This window comes from Hibiscus syriacus, unplaced genomic scaffold (assembly GCF_006381635.1).
Source record: "Hibiscus syriacus cultivar Baekdansim isolate YM2019G1 unplaced genomic scaffold, ASM638163v2 tig00013285_pilon, whole genome shotgun sequence".
NCBI lineage: Eukaryota > Viridiplantae > Streptophyta > Magnoliopsida > Malvales > Malvaceae > Hibiscus > Hibiscus syriacus.
In genome coordinates, this window is record NW_024062299.1 from 42,068 (window position 1) to 49,773 (window position 7,706).

The window sequence follows — 7,706 nt, forward strand, 5'->3', positions numbered from 1 at the left end:
TTTTAAAAAAAAATTCAATCATGGCGAGGCATTACCTTATGGTTACACTTCAACATCACCATTTTTAAACGACGGGTGACTAAAATAAAACCAAAATGTAACGTTAGGTATGATTTTGAAAAGAACAATAGTTGAGTGACCCAAACAAAAACTAAGTGACAGGTGGTGACCAGATAGGTAGTTTACCCTAATTTATATTATAAAGGGCAATATTGGTAAGGTTTGGTAGGTTATAACGTATAGGCAGGCAGTTGGGTAGCTAAGAAATCTCTAGGTTAACATCCAACAAGATCTCAACATTCGGATCACATGGTTTGGAACAAACATTTAGAGATCATGCTGTAGATTTTCAAGGGATTTTATGTCATGTGCCAAGTAGGATGGCAACTCAACCCGAATCCGACGGGTTCCGATTTGACCCGACTCGATCGGGTCAGCTTTTTTTAAAAAAATTCTGGTTCGGGTCGGGTCGGGTCGGGTTTTTTTTAAATGTAATGTTCGGGTCGGGTCGGGTCGGGTTTAGGGTGAAAAAACCCGACCCGACCCGAAAAATATATATAATTTTATCATATATATTTAGGGATAATTACAATAATGTCCCTCCATATATAATTTTTTTCAATTAAGTCACTGTTTTCATTGAATAAATTTTTTTTTATTATTTCGGGTCGGGTCGGGTCGGGTTTTTAAGTCATATATTCGGGTCGGGTCGGGTCGGTGAAACCTTAATTTTGTCGGATCGGGTCGGGTCACGGGTGAAAAACCCTTCTTCTCGGGTCGGGTCGGGTGGCCCAAAAACCCGACCCGACCCATTGCCATCCCTAGTGCCAAGCCTGATGTCCGCCACTACTAATCAATGATCAATTAGCTCCTTATTATTAATTTTAATTATTTGTCATGATATATTTAAATTTGTAGAGATAATGAATGATAATAAATTTAATGTTAATTATAAATCTAATGGATAATGGAAATAACAACAACAACAAAATCCTATTCATATGTAATGGGGTAGGGGAGGTAGGGTAATAGGCTGCCCTCAACTCCAGGTTGAGAGTAGCTTCCGTGGAAGACCTCCGGCAATTAGAAAATTAAAATAAAGATAAAATACAATGCGTGTATAAATATATAAATAAATAAATAAATACATAGTTGAACAGTCTTCATATGCGCGTATGTAATGGGAAGGATTCCCTGCAAATAAATCCCTACGTAAAAATAACTTTGCATATAGACAGAAAACGTAAGACCCGACTAAATTTAAAAAGAGAAACATGAAGAGAATGATACACAAAAGTCATCGACAGCAAGCTACGAGAATGAATAAAATTAAATGGATTTAAAACCTAAACTAAGACAACACTAATCTGCTACCCTATTTCAAAGCCTTCATATATTCCAATGACAGAAATATAAATAGAAATTATTACAAAGATATTAAAAAGAAACAAAGATGCTACACCCTATAGTTGTGACCCATACTACTCGGCTATCATGGTCTTAAGTCCATAATTTCCTATCAGATGTCATGTCCTCGGTAATGGCTAAATCCTTCAAATCAGATCTCAAGCAGTCTACATACTTCCTCCTTGGTCGTCCTCTCCTTCTAACACTGTCGCCTGTAATCGACTCTACCTTCCTGACCATCCGACGGTTGTCGCCTAAGGACATGCCCAAACCACCGTAGTCTTTCCTCCCTCAATTTTTCGGAGACAGACACCATCCCCAAGGACATCCTAATTACAGAGTTTGGTGTCATGTCTCACAGAGTCCGACTTCATGCCCATCGATCATTGGGATAACTAAAATTGGAAAAAAAAATAGATACGGGTACTAATTACAGACTTTGCCCTGAAAACTCATAAAATTTCAGTGAAGCAATTTGTCCATTTTGCTCTGTATTTGAAGAAATTTTCAATCGTCAATCACAAAACCTTTAACACAAAAATTTCCATCGAGAGATGTTTACGTATGAGATAACAATAAAATATATAGCTTGTAAATGGCAAAAAACAAAACAAAATTTCTAGCTTGAACAATTCCTATCCCTCAATTCACTGTTCTTTGTTCCAGAAAATGTAGCACATACCGGAATCAAAACCTTTTACCGGCTTTAGCTGCACTTCTGATGCACTAAGGATGTCGGAATATTGTTCATCATCTGTTCGGAGCGAGGCATGTCATTGACGGAGGGTATGAGTTCCAAGGGATCAATCCTCCAGCACGCAATTGAATGAACATCCACAATATTATACCACGAGGTTCGAAATATATGGGGTAAGGCGGGAGTCACTTAGCTGACTTCTTTTCCCCAGGTTTGGTCCTTTTGGTTCTTACGGATTCTTTCTCGGGGGGACTATCCTCATTTAGCAGCTGCTCATAGTCTTCAAGACTACAAGGGTGAAGCTGAAGTCTTTCTACCAGAGTTTCGTTTCCTTTTTCTTTGATGAAACTCACCCTCATCATCACTAAGATCGTCTGAATCTCCAAGAGCAATGAGATCATCACCATCATCATCAATCTTATCACTGCTGGCATCAGCATCGAAATCCTCTCCATCAGCATCGTCTAAGGGTAAGTCCATCTCTGCATCACTGGCATTACCTATCAAATCATCGTCGGCAACATGGTCTAGATCATCATAGTCATAGTCCCCATCTGCATCTAAGGAAGGATTGGTAAGTCCAATAAATTCTCAATCTATTCGTCGTCAATTTCATCACCGCCATCCACATAATCATCATCCATTTCATTGCCACCAACATCAAACAATCCTTCAGCAGCTTCTTCCTCTGCAGCTTTCTTCTTCTTTTCTTTGGTTTCTTCGAGGAATTCATTTTGTTCATATAAAATTTATGAAAGACGAGATCTTCCGGAGGAACATCTGTTTCAGCTAATGACAGAATCTCTTGTCCAATCAAATAGTTGTTCATATAAAGCTGAGAAATAGAAAAATAATAAGTCAACAAAATTTCGAGGTTACTGGCTTGGCAGCTAGGACTGAAACCATAAAGCAAAAAGGACTTTGAATGAGATGATAACACTAACCTTTTTAGCAGGCTCAATTGGGATCCGCCATGCCATGAGCTTGCTTTCGGTTTCTTTTCCATGAACTTGTCCAGAAAAGCGGTAAATGATAGGTCATTCAATGGGTTTCCATTGTAAACAATATTGACCCCAGAGAGAAGGGTTGAAGCCGTGGTGCCAACCGAAGGGTGAACATGCATTGAAAGTACCATCAGCTCCCACCAGCTCGCACGATCAGCATTGCTGTTGAGATAGTCGTACACAGAGTCATGGAACAAAATCATTGTTGAAAACCCAACAGAACGAAATCAAAGATAAAACTCCGGTGCAATTGATAATTAGTAAGAAAAAGCCCATAGACTAAGTAAATGTTTTGCAGTTCCTCTGTGGACTCGTAGAAAAACTCTTGCTTTGTTAATAAGCCGAACGATAATGATGCTGATTTATATGAAGACAACTTAGTCAGTCAAGCGTACACAGATATAAGCAGTATAACTGTATGGAACACCGCAAACTAGAAAAAGCAAGGAAAGGTACCAATAAGAAGGTTCCCTGTGCCTGGGATCATATCCTCCAGTCAAGAAAGACTTGTTAGTGGATTTTGGAGGTTTCGATGCATTTTGATCAGACATTGTTTTGGGTTCCTGGAGACGGAGATTCTTTGGAATCTTTCTAATAATCAACTCATTTCCATCTTCAGAAATATCGTCATCAGAATAAGATGGCAAATACCTTCATCTTCTGAAGAATCACTATCAGACTTGGCAGCTTCACTGTCATGGATATCAACTTTAGTTTCTTCTTTCTTGATGCCAAGCCAGGTTCAGTGACAGTTTCCTCAATGATATCTTCAAAATGTTCAAGATCTTCATCAACTGACTCATTTGGAGCATCGTATTCCTGAACAGAGAAAAAGCTTTCTGGTAAGATGAGAAACAACTTGTAAACATGACCAAATTCGGTGCATGGCACTTTTAAATGAAACCATGTTAGTTACCATAATTGTGGCGTTAGATGTCAACCTGATTCTTCGATGATATTTTATCAAGAAGCAGGAAAAAAAATTAACCAAACTCAGCTTCACTTGCCTTTGATGAATACATAGCATCAGGAAGCAAGAGTTTTGAGTACAAGGCCCGGTAAAATGGGTCGCTGACAACCTGATTCTTCGATGATATTTTATCAAGAAGCATTAGTGCTTGAACTCCTACATTAAAGTTCTTGGAATGAACCTACAAATCGTTCATGTTAACATCCAAGATCCAGATTATGGTAAACCTCATCAATGGCTAGGAACAAAACATCTATCCACGTGTTCTATCTGTCTAATAAGAATAAGTGTCATATTCTGCCTACCAGTTGGAAGAGAATTGGTGTTTCTATATCAACAATGTCATCAGCTTCATCGCTTGAAACACAAGGAAATGCTCTATCAACTCCCTGTAGATGTGCAAAAGGAGAAACCATGGAAATTGGAAAAAGTTGCAAATCATTTTCAAATCATGCAAAGAAATTTTCAGACAGACAATAGCGACCATGAGACTATGTTGATTCCAACTATTCTATTCATCCTAACGTAGGTAATGAATATTTATTTGAAAACCCGACAGAAAAGAAAACCATCCAACATACTGAACAGATATGGTTAAGACACTTTTGGACTCTCGGAAATCCAAACTCTCATGTCAGACATGGTTACCGCCAGACAAATATATTATACCGAATGTGTTAACGGAGCCAACAAAGATAAGTTGTATAGAATCAATTTCGATTCGAACTCGAAATCAAGTAGTTCGTTTAACTCGTTAATAACTCAATTCGAGTTTACTTGATTCAAGTATTAACTCAAAATAAATAATTTATAATTTGTATCGTCTCATTTACACTCTAATCTTAATATTATAAATATAACCAATTAAATTTAGAGAATTATCGCATATTAGGCTTCTATATATTAAATCTGAATCAGTATATTACTTCATTAAATACGAGTGATTAAAAAATATATATATTAATTTACAAATTATTAGAAAAATTAGTTGACCTTTATTCCCATATGTAATGGGGAGGTAGGATAGTAGTTGACTTTCAATGCCAGGTTGAGAGCAACTTCCGTAGGAGACCTCCAAATTATAAAAATGCCCTCCGTGAGACTCAATCCCACGACCCCAAAATTAAGAGCCTTATGTTCTATCAACTGAGCTAATGGTCATTTCAATATACAAATTATTAGATAAGAGTTTTTGAACTATGTGTACATTGGGCTTTTATTAATTTAAAGGAAATACTAAAAAACCAACGAGCCCATAAGCGTCATTTCTTAAACTAGGGTTTTCAAAACCCTAGTTTATAAAGAACTGAAAATTTCTTAAGCTCTGTCTAGCCCATGCCTTTCTGCCTTTTCCATTTACAAATTATTCTCTGCGGCAATCCGAGAAAACAACAACATGGCGACAGCCCCGACATCCGCAAGGCAGCTTTCTCCTAAAGAAGCCGACATCCAGATGATGTTGGCCGCCGAGGTCCATCTCGGTACCAGAACTGTGATTTCCAAATGGAGCGTTACGTTTTCAAGCGTCGCAATGACGGTGAGTTTTCATTTATCATTTTTATATACACATTTCTATGCTGGGTTTTGCTGCTGAAACTTAAATTTTCAGTGTTTTTGCATGCATTTTGTCTATCAAGATTTGTTTTTTTTTCTGTCTTTCAGTGTTATGAGTGTTGGGATTCTTTGGTTATATATTAGTAAAGCTATTGCATTTTTTAAGACCTGAGATCTTTTCAATGCATTGCTTTTAGTATATATATTAGTTTTGTTACCTTATTATGCCAAATATATATTTATTTGGTAATGGAACTTTGATTTGGGTCGTTTGTATTTCGACAGTTGTTGCCTACAGGAATTGTGTTTTGCTAGTTATATGTGGGTTTTCTAGCTTGTACGTATGACTATTGATATGTTTTCTTACTGCAAATGTTACCAGTTGAATTTACAATCAAAGAATGATATTATGCATTAATTATAGTCTATTTGGTTATAATTTACGTGTAGTTGTGTGTTAATATATGTTTTTAGTGATGAAATTATCTTTAATGTATTGATAGGAATTTACATCATCAACCTCGGCAAGACCTGGGAGAAGCTTCAGCTTGCTGCTCGTGTAATTGTCTCTATTGAGAATCCTCAGGACATCATTGTCCAATCCGCAAGGCCCTATGGTCAGAGAGCTGTGCTGAAATTTGCACAGTACACTGGTTGTCATGCAATTGCCGGAAGACACACTCCTGGTACATTCACTAATCAGATGCAGACATCTTTCAGTGAGCCTCTCTTATCCTCACAGACCCCAGGACTGATCACCAGGTTAATTGTGTGCTATGGTCGAATTGAGTTGAGTTTTATTGTGTTCTAATAAACATTGAATTGAATGGTTTTGGATTAGTTAACAATCGAGTGTGTTCTATGCAGCCTATCAAGGAAGCAGCTCTTGGAAACATTCCAACCATTGCCTTTTGTGATACCGACTCACCGATGCGATACGTTGACATTGGTATCCCTGCTAACAACAAGGGAAAGCACAGCATCGGTTGCCTTTTCTGGCTGTTAGCAAGGATGGTTCTTCAGATGCGCGGCACAATTGCTCCCGGACAGAAGTGGATGTGATGGTAAAAAATATATCACTTTCATAAAGTCTCCTTTACAATTTGAATGTGTTGTAATTTGAGTGTTCTTATGCATGGTTTGTACGTAGTGGATCTATTTTTCTACAGGGAGCCTGAGGAAGCCAAGGAGCCGGAAGAGGAGGAGGCTGTTGCGGCCCCTGATTACGGACTCCCTCCTGCAGATTTTGGAATGGTGCTTTAGCAGCTGACCAATGGCCTGCACAGATAGGCGATCAATGGTCTGCTGATATGGTTCAGGCTCCTATTTCTGGTGTCCCTACTGCTGTTAACTGGGGTGACCAAGGTAATATGTTCTATTTCTGTTTATCATTCACTTTACATCTTATTGTTTCCTTAGCTTAATCTACTTCAAAATTTTGAATGCAGTGGCAGTTGGTGGTGCCGATGTGTGGGATGCTGCAGCCGCTCCAGCCACTCCAGCACAAATCCCAGATGTTCCCGTTGATGTCACGGCCCCTGCACCCACAGGTTGGGAATGAGAGGATTCATTTTAGTTTTTGACAAAAAAATGTTTTGTTTTAAAATGGGCCATTTTGAACTTTATGATAATGATGGAATTGTGTGTTCTGGCAATACTGTTCATGTAGACCTCAATGGCTTTAGAATTTTTGTTATTTTGTTGTTGGAATCATAAGTTATGAATTTATATTCTGTTATATGCGTTAATGGCTTCTTGTTATCAGGTGTTAAAATTGTATGCTTTGCATTATCACCTAACCTAATAACCAACAATGATAAAGCAAAGAAAGTTTCAAATTCTAGAATGCACTTCACTTTGTGTTACTATCCTCTTATTCATGATATGCTTAAATAATCGAGGATGGGATCAATTGGTTTTATCCAAAGCTGGATTCCTATCTAGAAATGTGATTGAATATTACTTGTGATCTGAAAATATAAAATTCCAATATTCAAGCTAACAATAATATATCGGACAAAAGTTTCATAACATGAAATGATAAATTTGTGAATGCACATTTATGTACTTCCCA

The 7,706-nt window shown here is 37.7% G+C and overlaps 2 pseudogenes; one reads left to right on the forward strand and one right to left on the reverse strand.

The window, feature by feature from the left end:
• Window positions 1-2,280: 2,280 nt before the first annotated feature.
• LOC120205838 lies at window positions 2,281-4,494 on the reverse strand (annotated as a pseudogene).
• Window positions 4,495-5,378: 884 nt separating this feature from the next.
• On the forward strand, window positions 5,379-7,193 carry LOC120205840 (annotated as a pseudogene).
• Window positions 7,194-7,706: the final 513 nt, after the last annotated feature.